The sequence below is a fragment of the Lissotriton helveticus genome, chromosome 7, assembly GCF_964261635.1.
Source record: "Lissotriton helveticus chromosome 7, aLisHel1.1, whole genome shotgun sequence".
NCBI classification, from domain to species: domain Eukaryota; kingdom Metazoa; phylum Chordata; class Amphibia; order Caudata; family Salamandridae; genus Lissotriton; species Lissotriton helveticus.
Window position 1 is genome coordinate 177962144 of NC_136068.1, and position 16836 is coordinate 177978979.

A 16836-nucleotide genomic window follows, 5' to 3' on the forward strand; every position below is an offset into this window, starting at 1 on the left:
AATGGCCTGCCGCAATCTCCTACTAGCGATTGTGAGAAATGTTTGGTAAACCTTTTTGGCATTGTTTGGGAGGTACAGTTCTTCCAAAACCCTTCTGGGAATATTTTCTGGTCGAAAGTGTTGTAGGGTTTATTTTAAGGTTATAGTTCAGAGTTGTATTGGGATTGTTCAGAGATGAATGACTCCCTGTTGCTGTGTGTTGGAACTGGGGTCACCAGCTCCCCGAGGGTAGCATGGCACGAGCGGGTAGGCATCCGAAAGCTTTTGTGTAAAGCGACCATACAGCACACGCAACCACTGAGACAGAAACATGGGCACGCAATTAGTGACACCACTCCAGTGAGCTTGTGTAAAAACTCAAGTCAACTTTATTAAGATAGAGCAGGATCAGGGTATTAGAAATTCATCATAAAATTAGCTTCATAGCTCTCTTTCCAGACACCTGTGTGTCAACACTTGGCATTAAACTTCAGTTGCATAAATATTAGATATTCCATAAATATTAAATATTGGATAAATACATTTTCAGTAAAACACAGGCCTGACCTATGCCTTGCCTTTGGTCAGCACCTGCATCAGAAACATTAAGGAGACAACCAAAATGATAGGTCATCTTATTACTCCCCAAGCAAAGCTGAGTGTCTCAGAACAGCAACATGTAAATGAATCACTGTAGGCTTCTAATAAATATAGCACTATGTGGAAGTAAACATGTCATTAGGAATAAACAACCTCGTGGGTAGGTATAACCATTTCAGGAATCACTCCTAGTAGGAATAAGCATTGAGCAGGTTAACAGTTGAAGGAAAACTTTTCATTAGTTATGCATCAACCTTTCAATCAATATGCATTTCGCCATATTATGCATCAACACATTTCATTAGAGGCCAAGCATTTTCTTAGCAGTAACCTCTTTACCCTACAGATTAAATTATCATCTAAGAGGGCATTAGCAGACCCCTAACTAGGGTAGAATAACCATCCTACTAGGTACGAACTAACATCTCACCACCCCCCTGACTAAACAGGCCATTAACACTCAGGCAGGAAGCACCATCCCCTAAGCGTAGGTAAAACGTTTCCTTAGCCAGGAATAAACATTTCAGGGAATAGGAGTAACCCTTCCTCTGGAACAAAATATTGAGCTTTCGTTGACATTCAACAACTTCCCTATTTCATTAGGTATACTCTGGTTTGCAGGTGAGAATCAACATTCCATAGAGCCCACCTCTGCAAGAAATTCATGAGAATCATTTAGGCATGTTTCATGTAGAACTACACCTAACCGCCTATAGGCACTCAGGGGGTGTAACATTGAACAGGAGCCACCCTATTTCATTAAAGGTAGAATATTAAATTTCCTGTTGTGAACATTTCATAAGTGTATTATGCACATTTCTTTTAAATACAAAGCATTTCATTAAGCTACAAATACACTATGCGAAAAGGGCCTACATTTGCTGGCATTTAGCTAGAAATAAACAGTTCTCTAGGCAGAAGTTGGGGCTTTTCATCAAGTAAGTATCCCATAAGAAGGCACAACATTTTATGAGAGAATAAACGCTGCCTTGCTCAGCCATAAACCGGCATTAAGCACTAAATAACGATGCCTCAGGCACAGGTGAGCACCTCCGTGGACTTTCATCAACAGGTCAGTAACTCATTCATTAGGCGAATCATAACATTAGGCAGTAATGGACACCTCCTTATATAACTCTATGCACCTCTACTCCCCTAGTATTCCTTCAACCTTTCCTTAAACATAGGTGGGACACTGGTGTAAAGGGCCAGACAACATCTCCCCACAAACAGTGTGGGTAAATCATTCCTTCCCGCAGCACTCCTTTCTCAACTCTTAGGTTGGTAGTCTAAACAGAACAACTCCCCAGATAGAGGGTCAATGGAGGGCTACTGCCCAATTCGGGAAGCCTCGTGGGCACGACAGGGGCCCATGGGGTTTAACAACAGTGTTCCCCAGGGGATGGGCGAACTCGGGGCCTTTTCCGGCCTTCCGCCCCCTCCCCGGGGGTTTACCTTCGTTCTTTGGGCCTCCACCGGGATTATGCTGGCAGGTGGGGCCCTCGCTGCCTCTGAGTTTCACTCTTGGCCCATCCGGGGCCTGCACCGGCTCGTAGGGGGAGCTCTGACTCTCTCAGAACCCTCCTCGGGGATGACCGGCTGTTCCCGGGCCTTCCGCAGCCTCCACGACCCGGGAACCAATCAGCACGCGGCTCCTGGGGGCGTGACACTGGCAGCCAATGGCTGCGCGGCTGATGACGCAGTCGGGGCACCCCCGTCACATGGGGTGAGTGTCCCGGCCTCCCCAGGCCTAGCGTGGCCTGACGAGAATTCCCGGCGGCCTCCTCACCTTCAGGTCGGGCGTGGCCCACAGCAACACGGCGGCTGCCCCTCCTGGCACCGGGGCCCGCCGGGCGATTGACAGGCGAAGTTGGGGCCTCAGGGCAACGCCGGCGATCTCCTCAAAGAGCGCCACGAAGTCACAGCAGCGCTCCGGGGACACAGCACCTCAGCAGGCGACAGGGGTGGCAGCGCTGAACAGCGACGGGGGCACAGCGCTCCACACAGATTCTTCGACCCCAGCGCGACACAAGATCCAGCAGGTGAGCGCTTGAGGCAACCTTCCAGCGCTTCTCAGGGGGCACAACGCGCAGAGGCTTCAGTGCTTGACAATTACGGTGCTAGAAAGGCCACAGCAATTCTTGGCACCCGAGGGATGTAGCGCTCCTCAGGGCACAGCCTTTCCGGCAGTTTACAGCGCTGGGCAGATTCAGCAATAGCGCTTAGTGCAGTGAGCTGGATTTAGCGCTTCACGGCCACTGTCTCTATTTGTAGCGCTCTGTTGAAAAAGGACAGCGCTTCTCAGCAGGTTCCACAGGACAGGTCACACAACAGTGGCAAACCAGAATAAGGGATCCCAGGGGTGTCAGGGGGCACAGGGAGCAACACAGCGCTAATACCTGGGTGGTTCTTCTAATGTCCTGTGGTGATTCAGTCTCTTCTTGGCGCTTTATGTTCCTTGCGCCTGGTTTCTTCTTAGCGCTTTATGTTTCTTGCGCCCTTGTAAGTTTCAGTTGGTTTCTTGTTTCCTTGAAGGGGGTTAAGTTGGTGGCTGGTGTTAGATCTCCTCAGCCAATCCCCTCAAGTGGTCCCTGGGGGTTCCCTGCCGCGGGGCTAGGTCAGAGGGGGGGTTACAGGATACCTCAACACTTGAAAGGCAACTCCTAGGCCCTGTCTCTTCCAGTATCATAAGTCCCTGTCCTGACCCTCACTGCCTATCCTCCTGCGTAGGTTCTTCCCCAGGTCTTCCCCTCAGTCTCTGACAGGAAAGTTTCACTCCCTCTCCTTTTATAGTGCCAGTTGACAGTTGGTAGTGGCAGTTGGTGTCACCTCACCTGTTCCAGAAGGTTCCAGGTGGTTCTAGTAGGTTCCACCATTCTGGCTATGGGCAGGCTGGCAGGCTAGTATTGATACATTGTTTGAGGGTTCTAGCCAGCTCCTGACTACTAGAATGCCCAATGTAGACCACGCTGCAGCAGCAGAGGTCAGTGGCGGCCATGTTAGGGGTAGGAAGTACCTGTACTTTAACACTAGTTTTACACTACACAAGCCTTTCTCCACTATACAAGGCCTACACACTGTTGTTTCAATAGGGGCATTCTAAATTTAAAGGGGTAAAAAGCAAAAAATTTCTGGGGAAAGGGCCAAGTCCCACACTGTGCATCTGGAATTAAAAGTGAAGGATTATCTTGTAGGAGGTTAGTGAGACCCATGAGATTTTCCTGGACTGCTCATGAATGAGTCATTGACTCACTGATCGATTAAGCTGCAGACACATGCGTGAAATTTATGTCATTTGGCAGGTATTGCACAGGAACTACTTTTGAGCTGTCTAGGAGTGTTTATATTGCTGAGTCTTAGTTGTCTGAAGCAGGTTCTCTAGAATGCAATGTACAATCTGCAGAGTTGAGTTTGGACCAGCCAAAGTCTTTGCTAGAATTGGTTCGTACTGAGCCTTTAGTTGAGATGTCACTTCAGAACCTCAAACGGCAGGGTCTTCCACTGTTGGGAGCTTTCTAGTATTCTAGAAGTAGGCTTCTCTGTTTCTACTGCAAGTCAGCACTTCCAAATGTGAGTCTTAACCCTGTGTTTTTTTCTCTCTCTCTAAGATTAAATTGTGCAGAAAACCCACCAATCACAACAACGACCCAGCCATAGAACCTTGTTGACTAGGAAAGGAACTATAGAGAATATCAGTCCTAGCTAAAAAGTACAATAATATAATACTTTTTGACCTGGTTTATGTTTAGAAACTGATAGTTACAGATTGCCAAATAAACATTGCACACACAGGTTCTTCTAAACAGATAGTGCAGGTGAACAAGAATTAAAAAAATGAGACTCCAGTTTATCGTAAATCTTTTAAGCATTCAACCATATTCATTTTTCTTTAAAAAAATAAATTTTAAAAAAGTAAAAAAGAAACGTCGCCCTTACTGGTCCTGGAACAAGGATTGCAACTCTGGTAACTGAATTTCCCAGCTCCCCCTTATCGCTCATGGCATGTAGCATATGTCATAGAAACAGCTGGCATTTAAGAATTGACCTTTTGAAGGATTAAATAATTCACACTTCTGAGAGAAACTGCTATGATCCGGGACAGGAGACAGAAGCTGGTGGAGGGTTCTTAAAAGTGGCTTGACTTTATTTCTATTTTTTGTGCTACATTTTTCCTTTTGCACTGATGTTGTGTTAAAGACTGAAGGTTAACTTGTATAATAGTACAGTAAGTGTTTGCTTAATTAATCACCATCAACTGATTGTGACTGAGAGCCCATCGAAGTTCAAGTTGGAAAATGGAAAAACTCTCTGAAAAGGTAGCAACTGATTCTTGTTTGCTTAGAGGATAATCAATTTTTAAAAAATGGAGGTTCTCCGGTTCAGGTTTGAAAATGGAGGATCTTAGGTTCAGTGCTGAAAATTGAGGCTCACCAGTTAAGTTTGAAATGGATGCTCTAGGGTACAGATGTGAAAATTTAAGCTGTCTGATTCAGTTTAGAAAATGGAGGCCCTTGGGTTCAGTTCTGAAATGGAGGCTCTCAATTTAATTTTTGTAACTGCTGTACTCTGAGTCAAGTTTGAAAAGAAAGCCGTCTGGTTCAATTTTGAAACGAGGTCTCCTTGTGATGAATCTGATCATTAATCTTGTTTGGAAGAAACGGAGAGGTAGGCCCATTGCACTCATAAATAATTGCATGTTTTGTATATATTGCACTTGATAAAGGTCCTACATTCATGCATTAATTTTGGGGATTCAACATGAAACCGCATCAATTCAATAGCCAGGTAAGATGGTGAAGTTTAAAACCAAGAGAAAACATGGCGCCTTACCGGAGCTTTTCAATTCTGTCTGACTGCAGAGATTGTTGGTTACCAGCAATCTTTTTTTTTTTTTTACTAATTCTTTTTATTAAACAATTCGTCCAAATACACATCAAGTAATTCAAGCAAATCTTTCCATTGTCCTCAACGACATTCCATACATTCAAAATGATACACAGTTATTACAGTTGGTGAATCAAGGGGACTCTTGCGCTTCAGCGTCTCTCCGGTGGTCCGGTGGAGCACAGATGTCCCCCCTGTAATAGTTCCAAGTGTCCCATACCATACTCCATTTCCCGGGGCATCCCCTGGCAATGTAGACCGACTTCTCCCTAAACATGCACCAGTCCAAGTCCTCGCCCATTTCTCGATCTGGGGCGGTTGGCTAGCCCCCCTCAGTTGGGCGATGTTGCGCTTCGCTATCATGAATGCCAACGTTGCCCATTGCGTTGTTTAGATTTATTTATTTATTTATTCAAAGTTTTATATAGCGCGAACAAGATCTTTACAGATATCAGAGCGCTTCACAGAGACAGGGGTAGGGGCAACAGGACTGAACAGAACTAATGGGAGCAGTATAATAGTCAATAACATAATAGGAAAACAGTAGTGTACAGAAAACTTACTGATAGAGCGCGCGGGTCACCCGACCAATAATTTCGCCACTTCTGGCTTCGGGCCCATATATTTCAAATCACCATATACATTGATCAGATGACCTCACGATCTGCTATCAGATATTTGTGAGTTCCTTTCGTTATTCTTCAGCGTACCCGACTTACCATCCACCGACACGGGTACCTATGACCACAATGGATCAGGAAGCTAGCTGTAAAAGGAAAGGCAGCAAAATACAAACCCAACAAATAATATTCAATACCCTTTGTAAAATGACCACGGACAACTGGAAGTTTTAAAGTCTTTATCTAATTTAGTAAAATTCAGAAATCATCAAATTCACAGTAATTAAGCAATCGATAATCAGAATAACAGAAAGTACATAGCTGAATAGCAAATAAGTCAGTGCAACCATTTATAAACTAATGGAACCAGGACATATTTCAATGAAGGATCCGGAATTAGAACTTTTGAGATGAATCACTAAAATGGGATAGGTTTCGATTTAGGACTGGTATTCTAGAATTATCTCAAGGGAATGAGACAGGAGTTCGGGACATTTATATAACTATAGGAGAGTCTATGAAGAGAGACACGCTATGCTTTAAGGCAAAAGTTCTTTAGACAGTTTAAGTAAGGAGGTTCTAGACCATATCAGGAAATGACAAACTGCAATGCAAAATATAATTTCTATCAGGTAGGGTAACATAGGAACACGTTACGAAACAAATGTAAATAACTTTATGATTCAATGGTTGCGGAAAGCATGGAGAATTAACATATGCAAAGGTATGTCTTTATTAAAGCAAAAGACAGAAATATAGAAAGGTGCAGTTTCAGAGTTTTCAGAGGAATATTTACCTAGACTGGTGTGGAAACCAAACCCTGGCCACGGGTCAGTTAAGGACAGGAAACCCTCAAGGAAGGATACCCCTCAATGGACAGCAGGTGCAGAATGGACACCCAGGACAGGACAGGAAACCCTCAGATTAGGAATCAGGACAGGACCTCTCGGACAGGACCCTCAGGACAGGACCAGCACACGCAGTTCGGAAGCAACGCCTGCGCTCCACCCTCTCTGCAGCTATCGATCAAGACCCCGATTGGGTCGGCGAACTCCCAGCCAAGTGCTCCGCCAGCACTTTAAGGTTTAGTAAAACCTTAGTCTATGGTCAATTTCGGACAGAGTGCTCCGCAGTACTCTGTATCTTCAGTCACCTATTGAGTGCGTTGGGTCAGTGACAGGTCAGCTAAACCAGACAAGTCGGACAATTTCCCTAGGTGAACCCAGGGTAGTTATACTGTTTTGGGACGGTGTACCACCCCCCAATGTTGCAAAGTGTCAGAATCCCTCAATTTGGATTGGTCCTAAGGTAGGCTTTGGGTAACACACCAATCAGAATAGACTATTTGGAGGCCTAATTTTACATCTCTGGGTACCGCCTAGCGAGATTGGGGTTCCCATGAGAAAGACCAGTGGAATACAATGAATTGTTAACAATTGTTTCAATGTGGGTACACATGACTCCGTCCTGCTGGGTCGCAGGTCATTTTCTCAGGAGCATCTTGCCCATCTCTGCCAGCTGGCTGAGTTCCACTGTCCAATGTAGCCACCTTTCAGCGCACCACGAGTCTGCGCAGAAGAGACCTTCAATATGGCTCCCAACCGGTTCGGACCCCCATTTCCCGCAGTACATGAAAAGTAAGCGAGAACAAATTAATACATAGAAATAAACGTATGTAAACACATCATTGGGTTTGTACTTTAAACTTATCATTATAAAAATATACTATGCAATTGAAATGTTAGCAACATATACACGCTCACAAGAGCATTACCACGTTATTCACGAAAGCTGTGTATTACGCATGCGCACCCTTTCCCACCAAAACTTATAACTACGCCAGGTCACGTGAGTGTGACTGACGCATGCGCAGAAGAACTTTTCAAGCGGCGGCCATGTTTTAGAGACATGGATTAGTTGTATTAGAAAACACATACGTAAGCTTCCTCTACCTCGTTCGAATATAAAAAATAAAAGATTAGTAAGACGTACAATTTATTAATTGATTACACACGGGCGAGGTTCATGACTCGAGCAAGTCGCAATGCGATGCTTGCTCTATCAATCCCCTCTTTGATGATATTTACTATCATCACAAAAATAATGGAACCAGATGCCAACTTCTCACACCTTATACAACTCTATCTCTTCCAACAAGCGATTTAGCTTCTCTTTCTCATTTTTGGTAGGGTGAGAATTTTTCACCTTTTTGTATATCTGATTATTCATTTCCTCTAATTCAAGCTCATCCACACTTCGTTTCACTCCTCTGGCATTCACTTGATGCTTTCCGGTGTGTTTACGACATTTGCAACAGACAAATATGAAAAATAGGATAAGACCTATAATTCCAATTGGCATCAGTACCTTAAACAATAAGCTTTTACCTAAGCTAGCAAACCAATGACCTACATTTGAGAGACCATCTACCAGTCTCTTCCAGGCACTGTCAACCTCGAGTGGTTTGAGTTCCCTTTCCAAATTAGTAATGTTTTTCACATATCTTTTGAGCTGCACACTTTTGTCCGGAATATAAGTGCAACAATGTTGCGCCTTCAACATCCGGCAGACTCCGCCCTCTTTTGCTAATAAGGTATCAAGAGCAAGTCTGTTCTGCAAAACCATTGATCTGATCGCAACCAGTTCGGTATTGACCAGCAGAAATCCATGAGCTGCGTCAGTAGACAACACATCCACTATAGTGGACAATTTGCAAATTCTGTGAGTGTTCAGAACCACTCCCACTCCAGGTATCAGTGCACTGAAAATACTACCCATTATTTCACCTACGCTTTCTCTTTTACTACGCACTAAGCCATTAGTATTTTCACTGCTTCCAGCAACTTTGTTCACATGGTATATTTTCGGGAAGACAATGCCAAAGTAGCAGCTTCCATACCAGTGATCCGGTAATTTGAAATAAGCCTTGTCTCCACATATATAATAAATTCCAGGAAACACAGGCTCAGACCCATTTTTGAAACCCCATCCTCCAATTACCTTGTAATTATGTTCACATTCACTGGAACCAATGAAAATGTTATTATAATAGCTAGTCTTCTCGCGGTGAAGACATAGCTTCCCTTTCTTTTCAAAATCCAGCAACAGAGCAGGACCCGCCCCACCATTTGAGGTGCCTTCCATGTTCTCAGCCCATTTTGGCGTTTTCTGTCTTTCGTCATCTGCCTTTCTTTGTATTTTTATTCTCCTCTTCTCTGCCATGTTCAGGAACATCTTTTCCTGCTCACGCAAAGAACAGGTCAAGTTATCTCTGTGTGCGTCACCTATGTCTATATTACCTATAGTCAGAAAGTATTCGCCCATGTAGCGAGTAACGTCACTTTTAGTATGTACAGGATTCAAGTTCCCACGTATAGGGAGTTCAGAAAAGATCACGTCATTGTTTGAGTAATAGTACTGTAACGGTCCTCTTTTGTAAAATAAGCTTGCTAAAATGCTACAGGAAATTCCATAGGTCAGGGGCAGGTGATGGTATGTCACGCCTTCAGCCACAGAAGTAGGTAGCTTCATGCAGACATAGCAATCTTCAATTTCCATAGTCTCTACATAGTGTATTAACAAGTTTGCGAAAAAATTTAAATGCGTTTTATTCTTTACTCCATGATAATGTAGTCCTCCCTCATCTGATGCTTCTAGGTCTCGTTTTGTTTGTCTGAGTGCTCTCTCATGTCTTGCTACACTTTGTGTTGTTAGTTCTTCAGTCTCAGTATTTACAATCTCAGTAGGGTCAATATTAGTATTTTTGCTCACCGCAAAAGGAATAAAAACTGTTAGTCCTATCCAAACTAATATCACTATAACTATACTACATACACATACCTTGCAGCATGTTTTGCAACGACTGCAACTAGGTCTACCATTCACGTTTGAATCAGACATTTTGGCTCAGAAGAAGTTTCTCGACCCCTCTTTGTGTCTTTACACCAGTAGCTTACTTTGTGCAAATTCACGGTGGCTCGTCTTCTTCGGCAGAGTACTCAGCGACTGGTTCTCCGTCGCTCTCGTCAGTTATATCAAGGTCTTCAAATTCCTCCAAAACGAGAGTCCATTCAGGAGACTTGTACTTTTTGTTTTGTCTCTTTATTCGATCGCTCCTTCTTTTGGAAGTGTCTTCTGGTTGTTCTGCTATGCAAGCACTTCTCCTTTCTTCTGCACGTTTTTCTTCTACCGTTTTTATTCTCAGTCTCAATTTCTTTATGTATCCAGGCTCAATGTGCTTTCTTTTCTTAAGTCTTTTAGTTGGCACTGAGACTTTGTTCTCTTCTCTTGCCCTTTTATTTTCATTAGTTTGTGGCAATTCTGCTTCTTCTTCCCTTCCTATCTCACTAGTTCCAGGTCTTGCATCTATTTCTTCTGCCTGGTTACTAATCTGGCCTTGTTCAGGAGAATTTTGTTTTTGCTTTTCAAATGTCTCTGTTTCTGTTTCCTGAACACTTTCTCCTAACCCTATCTGATCCTGCTCGAGCACTTCGATCTCTTGACTTTCTTCCGCTCGAATCTCTTTACTAGGTCTAATCTGTTTGTTTTCGACTTCTGGAGTTTGGGGAGGTGTATCAATTATTTGCTCAGTCTCTGTCTGACCTTCTCCTTCCTCAGTTTTGACGTGAATCTCAAGAGTCTGAGGTTCTTCGCCTGTGCCTTGCTTTGCCTCTCTATTCCACTCTCTACCTTTCCAAATTCGTTCGCTTGTTCTGATGGGGTCTTCGGTAAGGTCAATCAATGGTATCCACTCATCTGGCCATATGCTTGTCAGCTCGTCATCAGCTACTTCTGGACCAACTTTTGGGAACCCTTCAGCAGGCTGGACTCTTGGTAGCTCGTCATCAACTACTCCTGGACCAACGTCTGCAGACCCCTCAGCTCGACTGGTACTGGGCTGTGCGTCGTCAGTTACTTCTGGTCTTGCTTCTGCAGGCCCCTCTGCTGGACCGTCTTCTTCTTCAGGCTTCTCGTCTGGTAATACCTTCTGAGTGTGGCTGGCGTGGATCCAATGGGGAACACCTGCACACTTCACTGCTGTGGTCGTTACCAGGATCACTTGGCGCTTCGGTCCCCACCTTGGTGCCAGGCAGCTCGACCGAGTATGCTTCTTGATTTTGACCCAGTCCCCTGGAACCAATTTGTGGAGAGGAGTCGTTGGATTGGCGACGGCGTCTTCTCCGATCTGGCGAGAGATATAACGCACTTGGTCACCTAATCTCTTGCAGTATTCAAGCACCAAATCATCAGTAATACTCAACAGTTTGCTTCCTGGTACCCATGCTTGTCTCATTACTCTTCCCATCAAGATTTCATGAGGGCTCAGGCCTGTCTTCCGGTCTGGAATACTTCGGAGTCCCATCAGAACCAGAGGCAGGGCCTTTGCCCAGGTCATGCCAGATGCATCACACAATTTCGCTAGTCTTGTTTTGATAGTCCCGTTTATTTGTTCCACTACTCCAGATGCCTCTGGACGATATGCACAGTGGAGTTTTTGTGAGATCCCAAATGCCTTACAGAGTTGGTCGATTACATCATTCTGAAAATGTCGGCCTTTATCTGATTCAATAGTGACTGGAACCCCGAATCTAGGTATCAGTTCTTAAACACTTTGCTACTGTCAGTGCGTCACTTTGGGGAGTAGGGTAAGCTTCCACCCACTTTGAAAATAGGCAGACAATGACAAGGACATAACGCTTCCCTTCACAACGTGGCATGGTGATGAAATCAACCTGTATTCTCACAAAGGGACCCCCTGACCTCCCAATTTTCCCTAGTTCCACCATTGTTCTCTTGCCTGGGTTCATCTTCTGACATGACAGGCACCTCTGGTAGAGGGACTCTGCTACTTTCCTGAACTTTTTGCTATACCAAGTCTGTTGGAATACCAGAATCATGGCGTCCCTACCAATGTGTGATCCCTCATGTATCAATCTCGCCATTGTGCCAAGCAAGTGTCTGGGTAACACAGGCATACCATTTGGGCCCAAGATGACACCATCCTCACGTCTTGGTCTACACCCTTCTTCCTTCCACTTCTCTCTCTCTTGCCAGGGTGCCGCCTGCTGCCATTCTCTCACTTCATCCCATGTAGGCACTTCTTCAAACACTCGAAGTTGGCAGCTGGTTCCGGCCCCCCCCCCGTTTTGGATTTATGATATATCGATCCCTGGCGCATAATTTTGCCACTCGATCCGTGAAATCATTTCCCAAAGATACAGGGTCAAAGTCCTTCTTATGGCCAACACACTTGACCACTGCCAGTTCCTTTGGTAACTGGATTGCCTCTAAAAGGTCTTGAACAACTTCTCCATTTCGAATAGGGGTACCTGATGAAGTCAGGAACTCCCTTTGTAGCCATAATTGGCCAAAGTCATGCACAACCCCAAAACAGTACTGACTGTCAGTATACACTGTTAGGCGTACGTTTTTCCCCAATTTGCAAGCTTTTATCATAGCGATCAATTCGGCTACTTGTGCAGACTTTACTTCAAATAAATAACCTGCTTCTACAATTTTTGTTAAGGAGACTACCGCATAGGCAGCACTCAGGCCTCCTTGTTCATGTCTTAGGCATGAACCATCCACAAACAATTCCATGTCATGTTTAGGCAAAGGTGTTTCTTTAATGTCTGGGCGTGGCTTTGTGCAAAATTCTGTTAAATCAATGCAGTTATGCTCCTCTTCCTCCCCATCTTCCATATCCATTGAGTTGGGAAGCAGAGTGGCGGGTTTCAGAATGTTGCACCTGACAATTGTTATATTTGCAGCACCCACGAGAATCCTCTCGTATTTAGTCAGTCGACTAGGGGTGAGATACTGAGTTTTCGTTCTTGTTAACAAAATTACCACTCCATGTGGAACATACACAGTTACAGGATGTCCCATGACAATGGATCCACTCTGCTCTAAACTTGTGCAAGTAGCAGCTACTGCTTTCAGACATCCTGGTAATCCAGCAGCCACTGGATCCAGGGTGTCAGAGAAATATGCCACAGGCCTTCTGGTTGTGCCATGTTCTTGAGTTAGGACTGATAACGCGCAATTATCGCGAGTGTCACAGAACAGGGCAAATTCCTTGGAATAGTCTGGCATTCCTAACGCAGGGGCTGTACACAGACAATCTCGCAATTTTGTGAAGGCTGTTAAGCTTTCCTCATCCCATTCTACGATATCCGGTGTTCCTCTCTTGGTCATTTTTATCAAAGGCCTAGCTAGGACTGCAAATCCCACAATCCATTGCCTGCAGTATCCTATCACTCCAAGGAACATTCTGATTTCTTTCTGAGTACGGGGTAACTGCATCTTTTGAATTATCCTTACTCTTTCTGACGTTACTTTCCTGATGCCTTTCTCTATCTGGTGCCCCAGATATTTCACTGATTTTGCACAGAACTGTAATTTTTCAGGGGCCACTTTATGTCCCTTCTCACTCAGGTGATTTAGTAGGGCAATGGTGTCAATCACACAGTCCTTATGACTTTTAGACGCCACCAAGAGGTCGTCAATGTATTGCACCAAGACAGAATTTCCAGGTAAGACCAAAGTTTCCAAGCATTTTTTCAAGATCTGATTAAAGATAGAGGGGCTCTCTGTGTACCCCTGGGGGACCCTGTTCCAGACATACACGTGACTGTTGAAGGCAAATGAGAAAAGAAATTTGCTGTCTGGATGCAAGGGAATGGAAAAGAATGCATGACATAGGTCTATCACAGTGAACCACTCAGCATCCCAGGGAATCTGGTACAGAATCACTGCTGGGTTCGCGACAATAGGGCAGCAAGGAACCACTATTTTGTTTACCTTTCTTAGGTCCTGCACTACTCTGTACTTGCCACTAGGCTTTTTGATGCCCATAATCGGTGAGTTGCATGGGCTACTCATTACTTCCTGTATGATGTTTCCCTCTAGCAATTTCTGTATTTCCAGGGCAACCCCTGCTCTCACTTCTGCATTCATTCTGTAGGGTTTAGTATTAGGGTATACTGCATTGTCCTTGATGGCTATCTGTATGGGGTCTACGTTTTTCATTAATCCTACATCTTTTCCGGTAAAGTCCCATACCTCTGGCTTCACTGTTTCTTGTAGTTCTTCGGGCAAATCCTGCAAAGTCATTCGTTTAATTTCTGAGTCCGGTCTGATTAACATTAATTTATAAATACCATCTTCATCTGGGGTCTGTATTTCAACACCCTTTGGTGTGCAAAAGATGGTACAGTTCATTTTGCACAGCAAATCACGTCCCAGTAAGTTCACTGGACTGGTGTCACAAACGACAAATCTATGCATTTCTTTAAAGTTTCCAATTGAGATCTCCATGGGCTCGGTAACAGGTGTACTAATCAGTTGATTAGATACACCCACTACTTGGATGGCTTCTCCCGAGAGGGGTAGGTTTGGAACGTCCACTGTTCTCACAGTAGAACGGGTAGCGCCAGTGTCCAACAGAAAAGTGACATCCTTTCCGTCAACCTTTCCTTCAATGTATGGTCCGGACTGGTCTACCGGCAAGGAGGCGCCAAGTACACACTCCTCGTCCTCCCCTCTCAGGCCCCGTCAGTACTGGTCATCACAAAGGAAGGTATCATTTAGTAAATACTGCGAAGTTGCTGTATTTCTGTTCTCATTGCTTTCCCAGACTTCTACGTCATCACCCTGCGTGGATTTTCCCTTAAATACTTGCTTTGGTGCTCGGGGCAACTGAATCGTTTTTACCTGTGGTTGGGTCTTTCTTGGTCTTTCATTCTGCGTCTGTGGAGTTAAATCAGGTGTTTTGGAGTTATCATCGGGCAAATAGGGACACTCGTCTCGCCAGTGTCCAATTTCTCCGCACTGGTGGCAGGGAAATTTCTTTTTAGCCTCCTCCCTGCTCATCTTGGGCCGGGGCTTGCCTCCACCCCCTCCCCCAGGACCTTTGTTCTCATTAGATTTGGCCATTTTATTCAATTGTTTTTCCTGCTGTTCTGCGAGCTTCACTTGAGCCCACATAACCTTCTCCTTGAGAGCCTTTTTCTTTTCTGCCATCTCGTCCTCACAGTACTTGGCGTACCGTAGGACCTCATCCATCTTTTTTGTATGCCAACATATTTTGTTATCTTTTATCCACTGACAAATTTCTGGTCTTAAACCATTTACAAACCTGTAAATAAAATGTGTCATGTCTTTCATCTCGATGTTGTCTATACCGCTGTATGTTTTGAACACCTGCAACAGCCTTTCATAAAAGGAGTGCACTGTCTCGTCTCTTTCCTGTGTTGTTCTATCTATCTTGGTCCAATCAGTTTCCTTTGCTGGCACTTTTAGTTTCAAATGCTGTATTACTTGTTCATATTTTTTCATCACTTCTTTCGATGGTTCCCCTGTGTTGCCATCTCTCGGGTATTCCTCACTAGGCCAAGCTTTGGCTATTTTACACTCGGTCCACAGATCTACCGGGACCACAATGTCGAAAAACCCATCCAGGTCTTTCCATAGGCATTTTTGCACCTTTACGAACCTTTCCACCTGCCTGTACCAGTCTACTGGCTTTTCGCGCAATTTGGGGAAATCGTTAGTAAAGGACACAATATCCTGTCTGGACCATGGAACGTGCACATACTTAAAACCTGGTACTTCGCGCATAGGGCATAACTGTTCTGGTTTTTCAGCTTCTTTTAGCAAGAATTCGGGAGTTGCCTGCCTAGACCTGGCCTCATCCTTTTTTTTGGCCCATCTGGCTTTCCACCTTTCCACATCTCCCCATTTCTCCAGTACTGTCAATAGTTCTTTGACCTGCGCTTTCTTCCCCGACATATTCAAGTTTTCCAAATCTTTGTCTGAGAAATCTGCCCTGTATGGTTTTCGCAGCGGTTTCGACCTTGAAATATCTATTCCCATGCTAGCAGCCGTGTCTGTCAGCTTTTCATGAAGTACTCGGGTACTTCGGGTGAGACTCTTGCAGATAAACAGCATTTCGTCTTCAGAGTAGGTATTTAATCTGTCTAATCCTACGTTTCCTGCCATCAATTCCTCTATTTTTATTCTCAGCTTGTAGAGATCTAAAGGTTTCGTTGGGGATGCTTGTTTTTCAAATTCTTGACTCCATCTTTCGATTTCTTCAGGAGTCACCAATGTGACACTTTTAGTACCTGAGGTCGATTCCATCTGAATTTCCCTCGCACTAAAAGTATTCTGTCCTTTCGGTATCCTTTTTCCAGTCTTTCTAATGGGCAGATCTAGCAGCGAGACCTCCGACTCGCACTCACTGGTCTGGTCGTCTACAATTAAGGGTTCTGGTCTGGTCGGTGCAATGACAGGAGTAATTACGGGAGGTTTCGGACTCCCTTGACGGTCCCCGTACAGCGGAACCACCGGTCCGATTGTTACTGGGATCGTTAAGGCTTCAGGACTTGCATTTAGCTGTGACATTTTCCGTATTATCTCAGCTCTCTGATTTCCTAGCGCTTCTCGCTCTTTCTCTTCTAATAACCTGTCCAGAGTGTTTCTATGTAAGACCTGCGGTGTTAGAATGGGAGCATAACTCGGGGCAGTGGGATGAGTCTCACTCGTCCCTCCACCATAATTAGGTTTCTGAAACAGACTTCCTGTGCCTAGAATTCTCGGATCTTCCTCACTCTGGTGCTGTAATAACGGCATTCCTGAACCTACGGACCTCACCTCTCCTCCATAAGGGGGACGAGGGAAAAAATCTCCTTCACGTGAATATCTTGTTTCCCCACCCACGGGTCTCCTGGGGTAAATACTTCTGGTTTCT

The 16836-nt window shown here is 44.6% G+C and overlaps 1 protein-coding gene across 3 annotated transcripts in view; it reads left to right on the forward strand.

The window, feature by feature from the left end:
• Nucleotides 1-16836, forward strand: part of ELMO2 (engulfment and cell motility 2) — a 310978-nt gene that overhangs the window by 113760 nt on the left and 180382 nt on the right. The gene's annotated exons all lie outside the window — the stretch shown is intronic.